Genomic DNA, 20,146 nt, shown 5'->3' on the forward strand with positions numbered 1-20,146 from the left:
GTGGCCCCAGCACGTGGGTGGCTGAAGCAGAAATACAGTGAGTTTGAGACCAACCAAGCAACCAACCCTAGCAGAATAAAAGAGGAAGAGATGCAGTGACGGGCAAAGGGGAGAAGGGATGGGAAAGTAAAATGAAAATAATGGGGAGCGGGGGACTGGCTCCCTGCCCATGGAGGCTGAAGCCAGAAGAAGAGAGAAGGTTGGTGGGGTCCGGGATACGGACGCTCTCTCTGAGTCATCCACAGGTGGTGGTCACAGGATAAAGCCTAGACTAACTGTCACCATTCCAGGTTTCAGGAAGGAAGAAAGAGAAAGCATTAAGACCAAAATAAGAACATGTCGGGATCCATCCTGACCAACCTCGTTTGACTTGCCTGAAATCCCACAAAACCATTTTCACTCGTATTTCACTATCCAGAACTGCAGGACATGATCGCCTCTATTTACAAGAGAACCTGGAAAGTATGGATTAAAAAGCAAACAAGCACCTCCAAAACAATACAGAGAAACCCTGTCTCGTAAAACCAAAAAAATAAAAAATTAAAAAAAGCAAACAAGCAACAACAACAACAACAACAAAAAAAACCCACCGTGCCTGTCCTGTTCTAGTCCAGACAAAGTCGGTCTCTGTAAGGAAGAATCTTAGATACTTCACAGCAGCAAATTGACTTCCTCCTCCCACCTCTTAGGAGGCTAAGCAAGGTTTACCTTGGCCAACGGAGGCTGCACTGTGTTAACTGAAGCACACTGCTCTGTCTGAGTTTAAGCGTGGAACGGGAATGTGCTTGAGGGTAAACCACTCAGCAAGAGGCCTCCCAGACACTGAAAACTGTCTCATTTAAAACCCATCATGCCCTTTTCTAACTGGCTTCCTTGAGACAGATTCCTGTGCAGCTATGACAATGATTTGTCATCTAATGACATGATATGTCTATCATCCAAAGGCATCCACATCTGGGACACAGAAGTGGTCAATGTGCTGTCGCATCTCTGGACTCAGAGGATGGAGGAGAGCCTATTAGCTTTTCTGGTAGCAATTGACAATGCAACAATCTGGTCCATGGGGCCATTCCCAGCTCTGTTCTAAGATAAGTAAGTAGGAAGTGGTCCGGGGGTCTTGTGGATCTCTTGTCCCATGTGTTGATCTAGCTATGGCGTTCATGGTTATGAGACTCCTGCTGCCTTCTGATCAAGACGTAGCCAGCACCATGTGTGCCTGTACACTGCCATGTTCTACGCCATGATGATAACGGACTAAACCTCTGAAAATGTTAAGCCACCCCAATTAAATGTTTTCCTTTATAAGACTTGCCGTGGTCATGGTGTCTCTTCACAGCAGTAGAAACCCTGACTAGGACAGCGGTAAACCTTGGCTCCATTCTTGCCATCTCAGGGATCCCTAAGTCATCAAAGACACACCGTTATGGATCAAGGACCAAGAGGCCAGGAAGATGACTGCAAAAGGAAGCTACTTTCATATCTCCGAGGGGTGTGTCCTCCTGTATTTCTGACCGACTCCAGCCAATTACCTTGACTTGGAGCTGAGATTCGACAGGCTTCCACGATAGCACATGGTCCACCCCCCCTCCTTGGCAGAGGCCAAGGTCTTAAGAGGCCCCCCCAGGCTTGAAGAGAGTAACAAGTAGACTGAGTTCTGAGACCCACTGTGTCGGCCAAGGACTTGAGGACTGGGTGACATGGCTTCCTTGTGGTCAACACCGCAAGTCTTTCATCTCAAATAAAGAGAGGCAGAAGAGAAAATCAGGGCAAAACCTCCAGGATACAAAACAGATTTGTTTGTTTGTTTGGGTTTTTTCTCAATATATGTTTTTATTTAAATTAGAACATGTATGCTTCACATGTCAATCCCAGCTTCCTCTCCCACCCCTCCTCCCTGTCCCTCCACCAGTCCTCCCAGCCCCCCACCCAATCCCCACATCATTCCCCAGGGATGGTGAGGCCCTCCTTGGGGGAATCTCCAGAGTCTGTCATTTCATCCAGGGAAGGACCTAGGCCCTTCCTCCAAGAGTCCAGGCTGAGAGAGCATCCTTCTATTAGGAATGGGTTCCCAAATTTATTTGAGTTTTTTTGTTTCTCGAGGCAGTGTTTCTCTCTGTAGCCCTGGCTGTCCTGGAACTCGCTCTGCAGACCAGGCTGAACTAGAACTCACAGAGACCCGCCTGCCTCTGACTCCCAAGTGCTGGGATTAAAGGCGTGCGCCACCACCGCCCGGCTGACACAAAGCAGCTTGTTAAGTAGTGACGGTTGGGAGGCGTACTCTGCTTCAGTGACTTATTTCTTTAAATAATTATTTTTCCACTGGGGGTGCAAATGAGGTGACAGTGTTTAGAAAGCAGAAAGGCGTTAGGTGGAAAGCAGGCAGTGGTGGTGAGCAGGCCGTCTCTATTTGGTTTCCAGCAGGCAGATTTACTTCCTTTGCTCTGCATGACTACATCGATGTTGCTGCCGACAATATAAACAAACAGTTTCGTGGTTTTCTCAAACGGAATGCTGTCATTTTTATCATACTGCAGATCCTTCAGAAATAGCCCAGTGTTTCATTATGTGCCCATTCCTACTGCACGGGCCCTCACATTAGCCAGCATGACCTCATTATGTTAACTACGGTCTCATGATGAAGTATGCCGTGTTGCTTTGGTCGATGTCTGTCCTTATTTCCTTGGGCTAGACTTGGGAAGGCAGGTTTTCATCAAAGGATCGAAGACTATGGTCTGCAACAAAACGTCCAAACTGCCTCCTACTGACAGCACCATGAGTTCATTCCAAATACTAGCAATTAAAAGGACCTAATCATAGTCTTACATCAATTTTTTTCTTTGATTATTCAAGATGGTCAATCAAAATATTGTGTTTGTTGTCTGTATTTCTTCTTTTGTATTTTTATATGTCTTTGGCCCATTTTTCTGTATTTGCTAATGTTAGTTTTCTTAAAAACTGACACAAATCCATTATTTTAGCTTTAGACACATAGAATGTATTGGTATACATACACATTCTTGGTTTTCTGAGACAAACCCTCTTTGTGAGACTCAAACTGCCCTGGAACTCACGACCTTCCTCCCTCAGCTCCCTGAGGCTGCAGGCATGTGCTATCACAGAGTTATTTCAACAACACTTACTGAGTAAACTAAGATGAATATAGTTTAGAGGATGCCATACAATTCTACTACAAACCAGGTGCACTGCTTTGATGTCTCCTGATATGTTTCTGAGTTCCTTTTAGATATGCTGCAATTGTCTTTTGACTAATTTCCACTTATATCCAAAGAACTCAGCTCCAACCAATGTCCCTTATACACACGGGGTACGTATGCCGTATGAGACCAAGGAACGTGAAGAGCTGTGCTCTTGACATCAATAGAGTTTGGTAACGTTATGGTGGCTCTAATCCAGGAAAATTATCACTAACACTTAAAATATGGCCAAAGTCCAAATTTCGGACTTGAGAGGAACAACCAAGAACACACCAATGCATTTTAACCAATGGCCTACATTAAACCATCACTCCAACAATGCATGATGTAAAAGACAGATGATAGACAGGGAGATGATAGAAAGATGACAAATGATAGATAGATAGATAGATAAATAGATAGATAGATAGATAGACAGACAGATAGACAGATGATAAACAGATAGATGATAGATAGATAGATGATAGATGATAGATAGATAAACAGACAGATGATAGATAGATAGACAATAGATATATAGATAGACAGATGATAGATGATAGATAGATAGATAGATAGATAGACAGACAGACAGATAGATGATAGATAAACAGATATTAGATAGATAGACAGATGATAGATGATTGATAGATAGATAGACAGATGATAGATGATAGACAGATAGATGATAGACAGATAGATAGATGATAGATAGATAAACAGATATTAGATAGATAGATAGATGATAGATAGATAGATATTGATAGATGATACACAAATACAGAGAAATGGAGAATAGAGAGATAGAAGAATACAAAGTTGAACAGATGGATTCTAGGGGAAAAGCAGAGTTCTAAGGACCCTCAAGGTCTAAAGGAAATTACAGTATTCATCTTCACAGTAAGAATTCCACTTAGCTTCTTATGGAGGGGTCAGGACACACCAGCAAGTATGCAAATTAAGGTGAGAAGACTTTAGGAATATTTTCTGTGTTGTCTTATATTGCTCGGATAATGGGTTCCTAGAAAAATTACCCACGACCTAGATAATAAAAAAAATATTCCCAAGGTATAAAGAGGAATAAAAATCAGATATTAAGAATATCCTAGAAGGGGAGAGTTGGATGTTTTATTCCCAGCCTTAGGCTACTATATTTTTCGGTGAAAAACTAGTCCTTATAATCAGATAAATCATAAAGCTACAAAAAGTGGTAATTGACAAGTTCAACAAACCTAAGGAAATTAAAGCAAGGAGAAAACAATATAAAGAAATAATGTTTTATGAGAGGAAGCTTGCAAGCCTGTACCCTTGCTGACATCAAAGAAGCAAGACATGCATTTGGCCAGGAGGTTAGCACTCCCTTCGTTGTCTACAGGGAACAGCCACGGGTATGGAATGCTGAGTCTGACACTTAGTGACTGAGCACTTTTAGAAAATCCCCCGAGGTGCTGGGGAGACGGCTCAGTGGGCAGTGTTTGCTGGGCAAGCGTGAGGACTTCCTGGCAGCCACGTGAGGAGCTGGCACGGTGGTGTGCACCCCATTACCCCACGGCTAGGGAGGCAGAGACAGCCGGATCCCAGAGGATCACTGACCAGGCAGTGTAGCTGAAATGGAAGGTTCCAGATTCAGTGAGAGACCCTGTCTCAAAAAAGACTAAAGTGGAAAACTATAGAGGAAAAGATCCAGTGCTTACTCTATACCTCAACAAGTGTATTCACAGGTGAGAACACACACATACACACACACATGTATATCCATATACACAGGCGTACACGCACACACATACTCATATACACATGCACACACACACACACATCCATACATACAATCACAAACACACACACACGTATATCCATATACACAGGCACACACATACACACATATATTCATATACACAGATACACACACACACATATATTCATATACACATGCACACACACATCCATACATAAATCACAAACACACATGCACGTATACACACACAAATAAATAATAAAAATATTCTGAAAACACTGTAGTCTCTAAACCTTCAGCCTTCTAATATATAAAGTACAAGAATAACATACATTTATGGAAAACTGAAAATTATTTAGTAGTTGGCATAAAGTACCCAGTAAACAGAGAAGTATCATTTTTGTTATCAACACTGTACCATGGAAATGGCACAGTCTACCTGACCTGGCAAGTCTACAGAACACTCAGACTTCCTAGAGAGGAAATCTACGAGACACGCCTAGCAGCTAGCACAGAGCTGAGGGGGCCTCTCTGCAAATACCTTTCCTGTGGCTGGGGAGATGTCTTAGTGGTTATCAATGCTTACTGCTCTTGCAAAAGACCAGGTCCAGTTCCATAGTACCCACCTGGTAGCTCACAACTGTCTGTAACTCCACTTTCAGAAGCTACAGCGCCCTCTTATGGCCTTCATGGGCATAGCATGTGCATGTATGCATGCTCAGTGGTGTGTGTGTGTGTGTGTGTGCGTGTGCACAAGTATACAGACAAAACACCTGTGCACAAAAAAAATAAATGATCTTTAAATACCATTTTAAGCCACTGCTTACTGCAGACTCGCTGTGATCCAGGCCTTGGTCTAGGTGATCGATCTGCCTGCATGAGCTTATTTTCTTCCATGGTCAACAAATGAGATACAGGTTGGCCCCTAACACTCACTGAGTTTGAGTTGAAGCACGTTGTGAAACGTGATTCGGCCAATGTGTGTTTAATTTCTGTGCGGAGAATGACTGAGGCGTTAACACGTGCGATCTGGGAGAAATGAATAAATACTGAATGCAGTGAGAATATCCCCCCAAGCATACCATGCCACCAGTAGAGACCTGAGTTTTATCTCTGAGTTTTAAATTATGGCCTGGGAGTTCAAGAACTGTCTGCCTGAGAGAAGGGAGCTCATCCAGTCAAACACTGCTAAGTCGGGCTCCAGTGAATAGGACTTAGCTCCTTGATGTAACTTCTGACAAGAGAGACAATGAGTGTCGTAAAAGCTAGGAGGATGTGCGTGGAGGAAGACGGCACTGCTTACAGCATCCAGCCTTCCCAGTGCAAAGACCCAGAGTCTTCCCCATCCCTTCCCAATGGCGTGGAGGGCTCTGTCAGTCACAGCAGAAGCCCTCTCCTTGGTACTCACTTTCGTATTTACTACGTTTCCATCACTGTGGTAAAACACCATGTCCAAGGCCACTTACAGAAGCGTGTACTTGGGCTTCTGATTCCAAAGGGTTCATGTCCGTGATGGGAGAGCAGCTTAGCGGTACCATGCACGGCGGCAGCAAGGACGAGCTGAGAGCTCACATTTTGAACCTCAAGCAGGAAATGGAAGTGAATCCGAGGATGGCTCCCGTCTTTCAACTCCCAAAGCCCGACCACGGTGACATACTTCCCTCAGCAAGGCCACACTTCCTAAACTGCCTGAACGATGCCACCAACTAGGGACCAAGTATTCAAACCATCCCACTCAAACCATCGCAAGCGCCCATCGCTGAGCAACACAAGACAGCCGATCCAACCAACAGGGACACTGCTCCACGTTGAGGGAGCAAAACTCGGAAGCCTCGAGCAGAAGAGATGCGAGGCCCCAGCACAGGTACATGAATGTCCCACAAGGGAGGTGAGGTCACACTCCAGCAGAGACACCAGCCGTGTGTAGAGTGCACAGAATGAGGTGTGTGAAGGGCATGGCTGGGTGATTCATCACGGCTGAGAGGCAGCGTGTGCTTAAGGAATCCTGAGAAGAGTCTGCCAAGATGGGCCAGAGGCGAGCTGAGACGGCCAGAGCCGAGCTCGGACGGCAATGTGCTCCTCCGAGATGTTTCAAGTTTCTCTTGAACATCGACGGAGGGCCTGTGGGATTTTAGGAGCGGAAGGAGATGGACAGGTGTGTGTGTGTGTGTGTGTGTGTGTGTGTGTGTGTGTGTGTGTGTGTGTGTGTATGTGTGTGTGTGTGTTGATGCTGGCTGGCTGGGGAACACTGAGTTAACCACAGCATGGGTGAGGAGGGGAAGCCACCATAGGAAGACAGCCAGCGCCATGACCTAAGGCAGGACTGCAGGAAGGAGGCTGACTCCTGAGCTGGCATGGAAACAAAAGCATGGGGTGGGGGGCTTTTTAGATGACTCACTGCACCCGCTTTCATCCTCCGTGCCTCAGCTAAAATGTCATTTCTACCTGTCTCGAGAAAACATAAAAATTAAAAAAAAGTCATCTCCAGACGCCTTATTAAAAACCAAGGCCTTCTGCTTCCTGTCTGTGGATACAATGTGACCATCTGCCTCCTGCTCCTGGCAACATACCACGTTGGACTTAACTCCTTGAGCTGCAGGCCAAAATGAACGCTTCCTGCCTTAAAAATTACTTAATAACACTAACGGCAGATACCAGTGGAACAGCACTGAGGAGGCTGAGCAAGGGGACTCCAAGTTTCAGGCTAGCCAGGGCTACCTGGAGAACCTGTCTCAGAGGGAAACTTTAAAAAAACGCAAGCAAACAAACAACCCCCTCCCTCTGTCCCGGTGGCACCCTCCTTTCGGTGTTTTCCACAGCAGCAAACGTCACATGCTTGCTCACTGGTTATGGATCCTTTATTTCCCTCACTTCATGCTCAGTGAGTGTCCGGCCACACACGGGGCTACGTTCAGAGGCTGAGCTTACAGGGCCCAGAACTCCTGACTAATTACTCTCACGCTTCCCCCCTTGGGCAGAGAAGGGACGATGGTGCCAGTGACCACATTAGAAAACCCAAAAGAAGTGACAGGTTTCTGTGAAGACGGAAGAGAACTGCTTTGCAAGGGAACAGTTTTAGCGGGAGTCTGCGGAACTGTCTAGTGGCCGACAGATCAAACAAGTGTAAGATTCCGGGCACAGATGTGGGCTGGAAGCAGGGACGTAAAAAGCCAGCCATGTTAGACGGTAGCATTGAAGTTCAGTCACCTGACAGCCCCTGCTCTGAAGGGGAGGAGACGGCGAAACCATCGTGTAGTTCAGCAGGCTTTGTGCTCTGATGAGAAGGACGATCTAGCGGGAAAGCGTCCGTGTCCCCCCCCCCGCCGAGCATCTGTGCCTTGTTGGTGAAGGGGGCACCTGTAAGTATCCGTGGTGACTCATAGTCAAAGGGAGCACCCGTAAGCATCTATGGTGGTCCCTTGAAGATGAAGGGAGCACCTCTTCCGACCCAAGGGCGGTGTCAGCAACAGAACTTGTCTATTTACGAGCTGAGAGCACCCCAGAAAAAAAGCACGGAGCCCTTGTTTGCATGAGCCCAGTGTCCAATCCCCAGCCCCGTAACAAAATGAAACAAATAGAAACACCCAGTAAGGTAACAATTTCCAAGGAAAAGGTAGAAAAGGCAGCCAGGGACAGCCTGGCCCTCGCCACACTAGGCTGCGGGGCACTGCACTGCAGGTGACTTCAGCTGAGAAACCGAGGAAGACTGCACACGGACTCCAGGGTGTACCTTCAAGTCCCGGTTCCTGTGTTTGCATACTACCTGTCATCCCCAGAAAAGCTTAACTCTCCAGGCCCGGTGTTTTCCTGCTTTTAAATTTGAGGAAATCACAGCAGCTGCCCCAGAAGGTTTCTATGGAAGATTAGATGAAACGACATAACGGACACTCGGCACGATCCTCAGTGCGCACCAAACAGCAGGAGACACCAATCATCTTTGTGGCAGCCCAGGTGGACCCTTGTGTGCCACCACGGGGCTGTTCACACGGAATGCGCCTTGTTCCTAGAGAAGCGTGCTGACAGCAGAAAGAGTTAGCTGTCAGCTCCCACAGCCCCGTTGCCTACATTCATGAGGCCACCTCTTGTAAGTGGCAATTCCTTTCTTGGACTAGGCCAGGTTTCCTCTAGAAGTGTCCCACTTTAAAAACCACCCATCCTCCCTTTCATTTAATTGTGAAGAAGAGGCCGTTCTCCAACACGAAACGCGTTTCTCTCCAGCGGGGGCCCAGTGTTCTCCAGGTCACTAGGCAGGTAACTGTATATATTTGTGCAGCATCACGAGACACCACGGCGCACCTGCCCAGGAGGAGGGGAAGCCGCCTGCCACAGAGGCGCCCTCGAGACGTCATCAACACGGAACGCACAGGCTGGTGGTGGCGAGTGTGCCCGGGACCAGTGCTGAGGATGTCTGATCAAAGAAGCTAAGCCTACTTAATATGACAAGGAGGAACTTACGGGTTTCGGAGTACTTTCCCAGGATGTGAGATTTCGCACTCTGGCAAGGATGATCTGGGGTGGGGGGAGGGATGATGCGAATATCTTCCTGGGATAACACCTAGGAGATGGTGAGGAGGCTGATTCTCACAAAGAGCTAGAATTGCCATGGCAGATGGCAGCATAAAGGAGCGAGACTAGAGGAAGCCAGCCAGAGCAAAGCAGATACGCTCCACAAGGCTGAACAAGCTTTGCGGACTCAAGCCCATGGTGCCAAGGCAGCAAGAACGGCACGGGTGAGATGGTGACCAGGGTCACAGCCCAGTGGTGGCTGTCCTCCACACCCTACAGCGGGCGGCAGAGATGCTATTACAACGCTAGCCTCACCAAGTCTGGGAAGGACAGGACCGGGAAATGTCAAGCCTGGGTGGGTTCAATTATGATGAGTGGCAAAGCTGGACCATCAGCCTCAACTACAGAGGCCATGGAGGTAAGTTAATCGTGTGTTTCGTTCCAGAGGCGGAAAGCAGGTGAGTAAAGGGAGGGAAAAAAATGGTCCTGCTCCATATACGTAATCAAAAGCAAACGGAGTTAAGGATAGAGGAAGTAGAACCTTGGAGAGATGAGAATCAAAGAGGTGGAGTTATCTCCGGAGAAGGTTGGGCTCCTCTGCCCAGTGTCCAGGCAGGACCCAGGGTTTAAACCCAGGTCTACCAGCTCAAAGTATCTGCAGTGACCCCCTTTCACAACTGTCTTCACTGACAACTCTTCTCATGCATCAATTAGCTCCCAGCAGTGAGACGTCCTACAATTCTATTCAATTCTGACTCTCTGGGACAGCTCTCAAACCTCAGTTACAGGCATCTTGGGGACGGACGAAGACATGAGCACCTCATCTGCTGAGCCCAAGTTCTCTCACCCTTCTAACTAGCCAGCTGTAAACTGAGAGGTCCCATGACCCCTTTCTCAGGGTGAACACTTGGCCGTAATGCTTCACAGAACACAGGAAGCTTACGACCTGTTAACTATAAAGAACACAACTTGGGAACAGCCAGCGGAAGAGCATCACCGGGCCAAGTGCGGTGTCTGATGTTACACAGCCTCCACTCAGACCCCAAGGTGTGCAGCAGCCAACGCGTGCTCTCTGCACTCTGTGGCTTAGCGTGTCTATGGCTAGTCTGTGACACAGACAAGGCTGACCAATCGCTCTCCATTGGCGACTGAACTCAAACTCTGACGCCTCTCCCCTCCTTGCAGTTAAGATGAAAAGTTCCAGCCCTCTGATCACATGGTTGGGGTCTCTGACAACCTTAGCTTGACCTGAAAGTATCCGGGAGCACAAGAGTTACCTCATTACAAACCCGAGCATGGCTGAAGACGGTTATTAATAATGGAGATCATCCTTTCACTCAGGAAACCAGGGGGCATTTCAATAGCTCTATCTAAGCCAAGAATTAGGCATGAAAAATGTGTGTGTGTGTGTGTGTGTGTGATATACATATAAACACAAATACATACAGATACATATACACACACATTTTTATCACAATACTTCATTGCCAAAGTGGCATGCATTTGCTTTAGCAACTGTACAGTAAAGACAGGGTACTACTCAAACATTTGGAGAACTCTCAGACACAGAGTCTTTGTTGATGTTGATACTGGGAGACATAATGTGGCATCATGGTCCTCTACATCATGAAGATAAAGAGCCACCAGCAGTAAATATAGCCCTAGTCCAGGGTTCATTAAGTCTACACCTACTTAGCATGGCATTTAATCTTGGTTGTCAACTTGATGGAGTTAGAATCACCATGGAAACAAACCTTTGGGTATACCTGTGGGGGGGGTCTATAGATTAGGTTAACTGAGGTAGAATGATCCACCCTAACTATGGAGTCCTGCACTGGATACGAACGAGAAACCTAGATAAGCATGAGCATCCATGAGCCTTTGCTCCCCGACTGTGGATGATGTACTGTGTCTAGTTACTTCAAGTTTCTGCCACCAAGTCTTCCTTACCATGGCGGGCAATACTCTTAAGAATGAGCCAGAGTAAATCCTTAAGGTGCCTTTGTCAGAAATTTCATTCCAGCAATGAGAAAAGCAACTGATTCAACCTGATTCAACACACACACACACACACACACACACACACACACACACACACACACACACACGAGATAGGTATGACCATACCGAGTAGTTGGTATAACTAATATTGTCAAGAGCTAGCATATGGGGAACAGCCAAAATATAAGCCTCTGAAATCATCCCACCCTCTCTAAGCACAGGATAAGCAATTTAAAATATCATGTCTCAGGCAGAATGGCAGGCACCGGTGCCACTTCCAGACCTAAAAGATGTGGTGTTAGTCGCCCCGTCATCACTTCATTCAACCCATAAGCCTGGCCTCTACCACGAAGCAGATGGATCCCAGAGGATGATCTCATCCCGGTGAAAGGCGGAAAGGCAGGAGCCTCGATTGCAGCTGCTGTGCTGGATACGTTATCTGTGGTAGCGCAGATTAGCGCAAACTCAGATACAGGCTGCACAGCTATTGATCTGGCAAACAAATTCTTTTCCATCCCTATCAGAAGAGGATGGGAAACAGCTGCACCAACTTGGATGGGCACACAATTTGCAATCTTGCCCAGGGCTTTGTGGAGGAGGCAGCCCACGGTGCGACAAGTGACCACATGGTCAGATTTGCTCATCCTGACCCCGGCGATCTCAGACTCGTAACACTGAATGGGCTCAGCAGCGATCCACCTGAAATTAGAAGTGGTTCCAGAAGCCCAAAGGCCTGTGGCTCCCCACCCACTCTCTGGCGCCAGCATGTGTCCGTTCTCAGCCATGCAACAGCTTCGGCCCCATGGGAGACCACCCTGTGGCCCGTTTGTGATGTGGGATAGACTCCGAGCTCTGGCACACAGATTGGCCAGGGTGGCGCAGGAGGGAAGGCTGAAAGCGATGGCGGCAGCCTGCGGCGTCACTCGGCGGGGACCCAGATCAACACTGGCGGGCGGGACTCCCCTCTCTGAGCAAAGCTTTGGACAATATCACGGCGTTGGTTCTCACTGCTGTGACCAAATACTTGGCAAGAAGCAATTTAAGAATGAATGTTTGATGCGGGGGCGGGGCTCACAGCTCGAAGGTTCAATGCTCCGTGCTGGGAGGCCATAACGGTAGGAGGAGCGTGATGCTGACTGCTCACATCCTGGGAGTTCAGGCAAGGAGATGAACAAGAAGTGATCTGATATAAACCTCAAGGCCTGCCCCCGGGGGGGATATACACCCCAGACGCTCTGTGATGGCCACCTGCCGGGGACTGGGTGATGAGGCACTACAGGCACCCAATTCTACCCCCAGGCCCCGCCCTCCTACGCTTCTGCAATTTCCCCAAATAGCATCTCCAGCTGGAGACCAAATATTCAAACACACGAGCCCGTGGGAGACGCAGCTCATCTATCCCTCAGCAGGCACATCGCTGGTGCATCCAGAGATTTGTGTTAAAGAGAGCTGGCTCCAGGTGAGGGCGAAAGCAAGGGCCTAAACGGGCACACAGCTCTGCCTTTAGCTGAGGAGAGAAGGAGATGAACTTGGGGGCTGGGGTCCAGCCGATGAAAACCCGTGAGGTTGTTTTGTGTCTTGCTTTCCCAGTCTCTCCACCTGCCTGCTCCGCCCCCACGTACAGAGCCTATGAAAACATCCCTGTAAGCCTGCAGGCCACCTGCAGACATACCTGAAACACTGAGGTTGCCCCTCTGCGCTGGACTGTACTCCCTGTGCCTGGTGCTGCCATCGAGCTGTACATGAGATGGTTTCAGTGGCTGGATGCAGAGTAAGCAGTTTGGACAGGGTTCTCCAAGGAATGATTTCTGAGCTCAGTACCTCACTGTCACGTCTTGCCTTCTTGGCTATACTACAGGTACACACACACACACACATGCACTCACACATGCACACACACATGCACACACACATACACATGCACACACACACGCATGCATACATATGCACACACACACACACACACACACGCATACACGTACACATGCATGCGTGCACTTCAACAGGCATGCCAAACACGTAGATGCTTGGAGTTTGGACAACTATACTGCTTACTAATAATCTGTAAATTAATCGCAATCATAACAGTAAAATTAGGGAAGAATTGCTATTGAACTGCTTTCAGCACACCATCTTAGAGAAACATGGTAAAGTCCTTTTCATAAAAATTCATTCTGCTTCATAAGCAAAGCTCCATGGCTTTATGGACATTCTACATGTATGACTCTTCTACATAAGAGGACATTAGCAGTGTTGTACAGAGCTTAGAACTGGGCAAGCACTGGAATGGCTTCCTTAAATTAACTGTGTGATGTTTTCATTGGTGAGCTGATTGAAATAAAATGATTATATTTTAAAAATTAGTATTACTTTGCTGCCCTGGCCTAAAAATCTCACATGCACTGTTTCAGGACAATTGAAATTGTCTTGCATACTATAAAAGCCTCTTTTCCCCAAATCTTAAGATTACAGAAGAATAAATTTTATTAAATATATATTCAGGGTTAAAAGAAATGAAGCAAATGTGGGCAGCCTGAATGATGTCCTCGGTGAGAGGCCAGAGGCCCTCTGCAACGCCACCCTTCCCCAGGAGGACTTGTGAGCTGCCTGATTGGGGTCCAGCTGTCTTCCTGCACTGCCCTCACCTTCCGCCTGCCTGAGCAGGGGAGACATGGGCATCATCCCACTGGCACCTGGGGGGATACCACGAGGTCTACTTTTCACCAAGGTCATTTCCTTCGTAGATGAAACCAGGTATCCGGATTCGGGTGCTAATATGATCCCTAGAACTATAATGACTAGTGACCCTCAGTGTCTGCAAGGTGCTGCACCTTGCCTTGGTGATGTAACATGTGACCATTGCTTGTGGACTTAGGAGCACAGTAGTGTAATAGCTAGGAGCCCCCTCATAATTCATATGTCCTAATACTATTTCTTAAACGCATATTACTAAAGATTTAGATAGTCCCTATCCTTGATGCATTCGTTTAATGTCTAACTCTATATGGTGATGTTGACTGGTTATAAAAGCGATTTCTTTACCCTAGCAATGCAAGGAGTAAGAAGTCCTCCCCTTCTTATCCCATCCATGTGGCGTCAGCAGTATGGTCCTCCCCTTTGCATTCCGCCTACACGGCACCAGCAGCGAGGTCCGCCCCGTCATATCCCATCCACGCGGCACCAGCAGCGAGGTCCGCCCCGTCATATCCCGTCCACATGGCACCATCAGCAGCAGGCAGCGCTGGGGAAGCGTACCCACGTTTGTATGCAATCGTGTTTGCACAGATGGGGCCGGAAGGGCATCAAGCTCTCACTCTCTTCCCCCTCTCTCTAGATGGGTCTTGCATTTTGGTCCCCTGCATTTTACAGATTCTCCGTTCTGGTCCCCTGATCAGATCCTCTCTGTCCAGTCCCCCGACGATGTTTTTGTAGCTGTACAAAATGCAAGTAACACCTGTGCCTTAAGTGGTCAGTGCTAGAAGGAATCCTCCCCTCACTCCTCCCCAGCCTGCGCCACCTCACCCCCACCCCCACCCCATGCCTTTCCCGCGGGGCGGCACTGATTCTTCTTACGTTTTGATCTGAGCCCCGCCCCCATCCTTCCACTTTTTGCCGATTCTTTCTTGTGATGGCTTCAGATGCCAGCCAGAGCTCATTATTTTGATTCTCATAATTGGCTTGATTTCTTCACCAATTACATATCAAATGTTTGAGAATAGCTTCCTTCTGTCTTTATTCATAAATAACTTAGCTAGATATGAATTCTTGGGTTTCTCTCTTTCTCTCCATTCTCTCTTTTCAGGGTTCTAAAAATATTGCTCCGATGTCTCCAAAATTTGAGGCACATTTGGTATTTTCCTTCTTGAATATCATTTGCTTTTTCCTGTAAGGGACCAGAAGAGTCTCTTTCTATTTTTCAGCAGACATGGCATTATTTGTTAGTCTAATTATTTGGGGGGGGGGACGGGTTGGAAGGGTACAACAACCTGACCTGAGGAAGTAACGCTCTCTTTCGGGGGTCAGAGGACGAGTTCTAGAAGTTCACCTAAACGTCGGGCTTTGCATGAAGATTTGGAACTCTCTGAGACTTAATTTTCACAGAGGAGAAAAAGGCAGGAATGAGGCACATTGTTTCCCAGGGCCGATGATACCCATTCAGACGTGTGATGTGTGCGGTATCTGTTGAACACCAGGGTCTGAAGTACAGAACACGGGACTAGAAGGATCAATGCGTTATTTGAGTTTAAGTTCATCATGATGAAAAGTGGGGGGAGGGGATAGAAATAGGTACCCCGTGAGCTCTTCCTCCCACAGGCACGTCCAGTGGGCTAAAAAGTCAGTGAACGTTCGCGTGTAGGGTGCCGCGGAGAATATGGGAGAGTTAGAAGAAGAAGAGAGAGGAGCAGCATTCGAGGCCCCAAGCATCGTTCTTAGGGCCAAGGGCCCTGCTGGTTTGAAGGCATCAGAATAGGTATGAATCGTGCTGATCTGTGAGATAAAGACCTTACCAGTCTTACAAACAGACATCCGGATGCAGAAGCCCAACTTTAGAAGCCCAAACTAGGTTGCCCTCAATTCCAATTAGAGAGATGAGTAGGGGCAGTTAGGGGACAATGGAGGGGGGACAGAGGGCTCCAGAGTCATCCTCCTGATCTTTGGTTTGAGGCTTAGGTCAAAACGTAGGAAGAATTGGGGCAGAGAACAAGAGCCAGGCGGGGTGGCTAAGTCCTGGTGAAAGTGCGGTCCCAACCATCACTGATTCAGCCATGATCCTACAAGATGTTCCAAATCAGCTATCATCAGATGAGAAGACCATTAGGCCCCACAGGATGATTACCACCCGGACCTCGTAAGTCCTCCAGGCTCCGCTCTCCTCAGAACCCACGGTGAATACAGGTTTAGGGAAATGACCATCAACCATGTCCATCTCTGCACCTTCAGCCTTGAAACAGGGTGAGATGGGGTGGGCAGACAGGCGCTCCGCGTGTGAGTCACCTGCCAATGCCAATCACAAGTAGAGGAAACGGATTCACACTGAAGACAGGGGCGAGAGCGGGCGAGAGCTGCTTTCCAATACCCAGTGGTACCAGGTAAGGAGCCAATGCTTTTGGCAAGAGCAGCTACTTGCCTGCTGTTATTAGTGTGACTGAACCATGGGAATGAGCTTGGGTAAAAAAGAAGGGCCCAGGCTGAATTCCGCTCCTGCATTACCCATCTGTGGTAAAGTCTCCCCTCACCCCAACTGCCTTACATGTAAGATAGTAATTATTCTAACATTCTACTGATGCTGTGGGTATTTAAGGAAGCATATTTATTTAGATGGATACGTGGTTCAATACCTCCCAGCTGCTTTCTCTCTGAGCTTCTCTTCCCATCTTAACATTCTATGAGTCTAATTAAAATTGGAATAATATAGCATACTATTCATTTCCCCCTGTTTCTTTGTAATGTTTTTTTTTTGGTAAAGCACTTGCCATTAGAGCTTGGGTGTAATATTTTTCTATTACTTGAAATCTAGTTCTAATGAAATATTTGCTGAAGATCCATTTATAGTCCCTAATTAAGCATGACAGATGGGTGTCCCTGAGACCACCATTTAGTAATTGCCAAATAGACACCATAAAAAAACACATAAAGAAGAAGAAAACTGCCTGATAGCAGCTGATGTTTCTCATCTCCCCACCTAGCCATTTCATCAGATTTGGGGAATTCTCTGAGGTCAAAAAGGAATTAGATGTGTGAATAAGCAACTTGACATTTCATTTCTACATAATCCATCTGCAGACCCTGAATGTGATATGAAAGCTTGTTCCGTGGGAGAACATGTTAAACACTGCATCTCACAAACAAAAAACAGGTGTGCGTGAACACATTCTATGCTGGTTCTGTAAAAAAAAAAATAAAAGAGAAAAAAATATGCTTAACTGCTTTAACTATTTTAATTTTGTTTCTTGAAGCTATATATTATCTGGCTAGGTGATTGATTGTATCATTTAAATTCAATTCTCAAAATAAATTAGACCATTAGATTGAAAATAAAATTGCCATTGGTTCCATTCACAAAAAAGACAAGGTAGAAGACGTACACACTGGTAGTCTAGCTCCCCTTCTGGGGGTCTGGTACCAAGCCTTAACAAAGCATTTGTGTAACATTGTTGGGTCAGTACTGGGATCAGCACTGTATAGAGTCACAGGGGGACCTCAATGCAGATTGTTTCATTTATTTGGGCCTCATTTTCTTCACCTGAAACATAGGGGCAAAAAAAACCCAAGTAAATTACAGTGCCCCCCAACTTCAAAGGATTGCTTTAAAAATAATTAAAATAAAAGCCTTGAAATCATGCCATTTATAGTTTCAGAGAGGAAAATAAGATCATGGCACACCCTCTTTTGCTTTTTATTTGATTTTCTGCTGCCCCAAAATCTACTTTTATACCTTTTCCTTCTATCAATTTCTGGGGTATAATACAGATTTTGAGAAATTAAGTCCTCTACATTCTAGTTTCATATTCAAAGCATTAATAATCATCTATCCAGTCAAATGAACACATCCTTATGCGTCAGTATCTCCCAGGTACAGTCTGTTCCCTTCGGAGCCATTAGAAGAGAGGGAATTGCAGAACACATTATGAGACAGAATCGATGAAGCAAATCCTGCCTTCGGTATTTCTGGGGCTGAAGATGTGCGTCACCCTCTTAGAAGGACTTCGTTTATAAAGACTTTATGGGAGACCACAGGCCCTTGGGGGACCCCACTGCCGTTAACGTGGGACCCACGCTGTCCTCACCGCCTTCCAAACGTTTACGGCCACACTCATAGATTTACGTTGCTCTTATCTTTGGTCAGAGATGTCTCTGTCCTCAGTGGGGAATAGTTAATGCTGAGACTGAGAACCGGTCAAAGTGCCAGGCATGAATAATGACAACTCAGCCGCGGCTTCAACATCTGTGTCAACCCTGCCCCTGACAAGTCACAGGGAACAGCAAGAAAACGGCGTTCCAGGAAGACTGTAGGAGCTGTCGGGTGAGGGGTTTCTAGGCGTGACCTGGCTGTTCACCTGTCTGTCACACACATCAGCCGCAGCCTCTGCAGAGACCTCCACAAAAACCAGCCAATCAAAACTCTGACCAGAAGGTAGGTCCACTCTTGGGGGAGGAGCTGGTGACAGTGAGTGGCTACTGGGGGAAGAGAGACACTCTCCTCTGGGGTCATGGCTACTAGTATGTTACTCATGCTCCAGTGAATGGCCCCGTACCCACGCACATACCGGCAGCACCGAGTAGACTCGGGAGGTTATCCGCAACAAGATACAGATGGAGGGTGTGAAATTGGGAGGAAATGTGATGGGGCAATGAGGGAGAGTTGGAGGATAGTAATGGTGGATGAGTATGATCAAAATACATTGTTCAGAGTTTTAATAAATAATTTTTAGAACTCCCATTTAAAAAAAAGTCTAACCTCGACACAGAACACCTTCTTCCTGAATCTACAGAGCCTTCTTCTGGCTCTGGCATCCTTTGCTCTGTCCCCTGGAGGGAGGCTGGCATGTCTGCAAGGGTTGGCAGACCCCCTTACCCTGGATAAATCCCACCTAGAAGCCTGGAAGAGAGCAGGAGGAGAAAGTGAGAATGTCCCCGGATGAAGGTCTCCAACTTTCAGAGGAATGGGGTGACACTTTGAGAATGCCCTTCCTGCGTCTGTTGTTTTCCGAGGGCTGTGACCTCAAAAGATTCAATTACGCCAGAAGAGCGTATCTTTGGGGTAGCTGTTCTCTTTTATACCGTTTGGTCTGTTTCCTCCGTATCAAGTGTCTCTCATGGTCACAGTCTCATACTTACGAACTTGCTACCATCTGAGAACGCACGTAGGGCTCTCAAGAGGCCATGGTTGACATTTTAAAAACCTGCTCCTTTGTCTGGCATGTCACATGCATAAAAGCTCCACAGGTTAACTCTTTTTCTGACCAGGCTTGGTGAGATAGCCTCATAATCCCAACTAATTGAGAGACTTAGTCAGGAGGATGGCACGTTTAGTGAGACTTCTTCAGAAGAAAACAGAAAGGAAGGACCACGATACTACTTGGGGTAGAATGTCCATCTAGAAGGCAGAAGCCCCAGGTTCAATCAAGAGTCACACATACACATGCGTGTACTCATGCCTGCGTCCTCAAGGGCACTGCACCCATATGTATACATTCATACTCACAGGCAAATAGACTTGTATTTTACCAGTATCCTGGCTACAGCAATTACACATTGTATATATGCAAAACCACAATGTGTTTAGGGCTGACGAGAAACAAAGTTTATCTGAGTGCTTCCACGGCCTCAGTGTCACACACCTCCTACTAACTAAAGCCGAAGCTGGCTCAGAGAGGCCCCGGAGCATATCTAGCACACGGACCCTTACGCAGAAAGCAGTGGGAAGATGTCATCCGCCCGATGGGAATCTGTTAATCTGTTCCCAAAACAGTGGAGACATTGCAGATTTAGGAGCTATTAGGCTAACAGGTATTTTCAGAGTTTACAGACAGGGATCTGAGCCCCAGGAAAGATCAATACATGTACGGTCTCGCCCCATATTTCCTGAAATATTGACAGAACATGCTCTCCATCACTCCCAGAACCTCTAAGGGACCTCTGAATAATTTCATAACTGGAGTGCTCCTGCAATCGATCACTTCTCCTGAGAGCAGGCTCTCTCAGACAC

The sequence above is a fragment of the Mesocricetus auratus genome, unplaced genomic scaffold, assembly GCF_017639785.1.
Source record: "Mesocricetus auratus isolate SY011 unplaced genomic scaffold, BCM_Maur_2.0 Super-Scaffold_100009, whole genome shotgun sequence".
Lineage (NCBI taxonomy): Eukaryota > Metazoa > Chordata > Mammalia > Rodentia > Cricetidae > Mesocricetus > Mesocricetus auratus.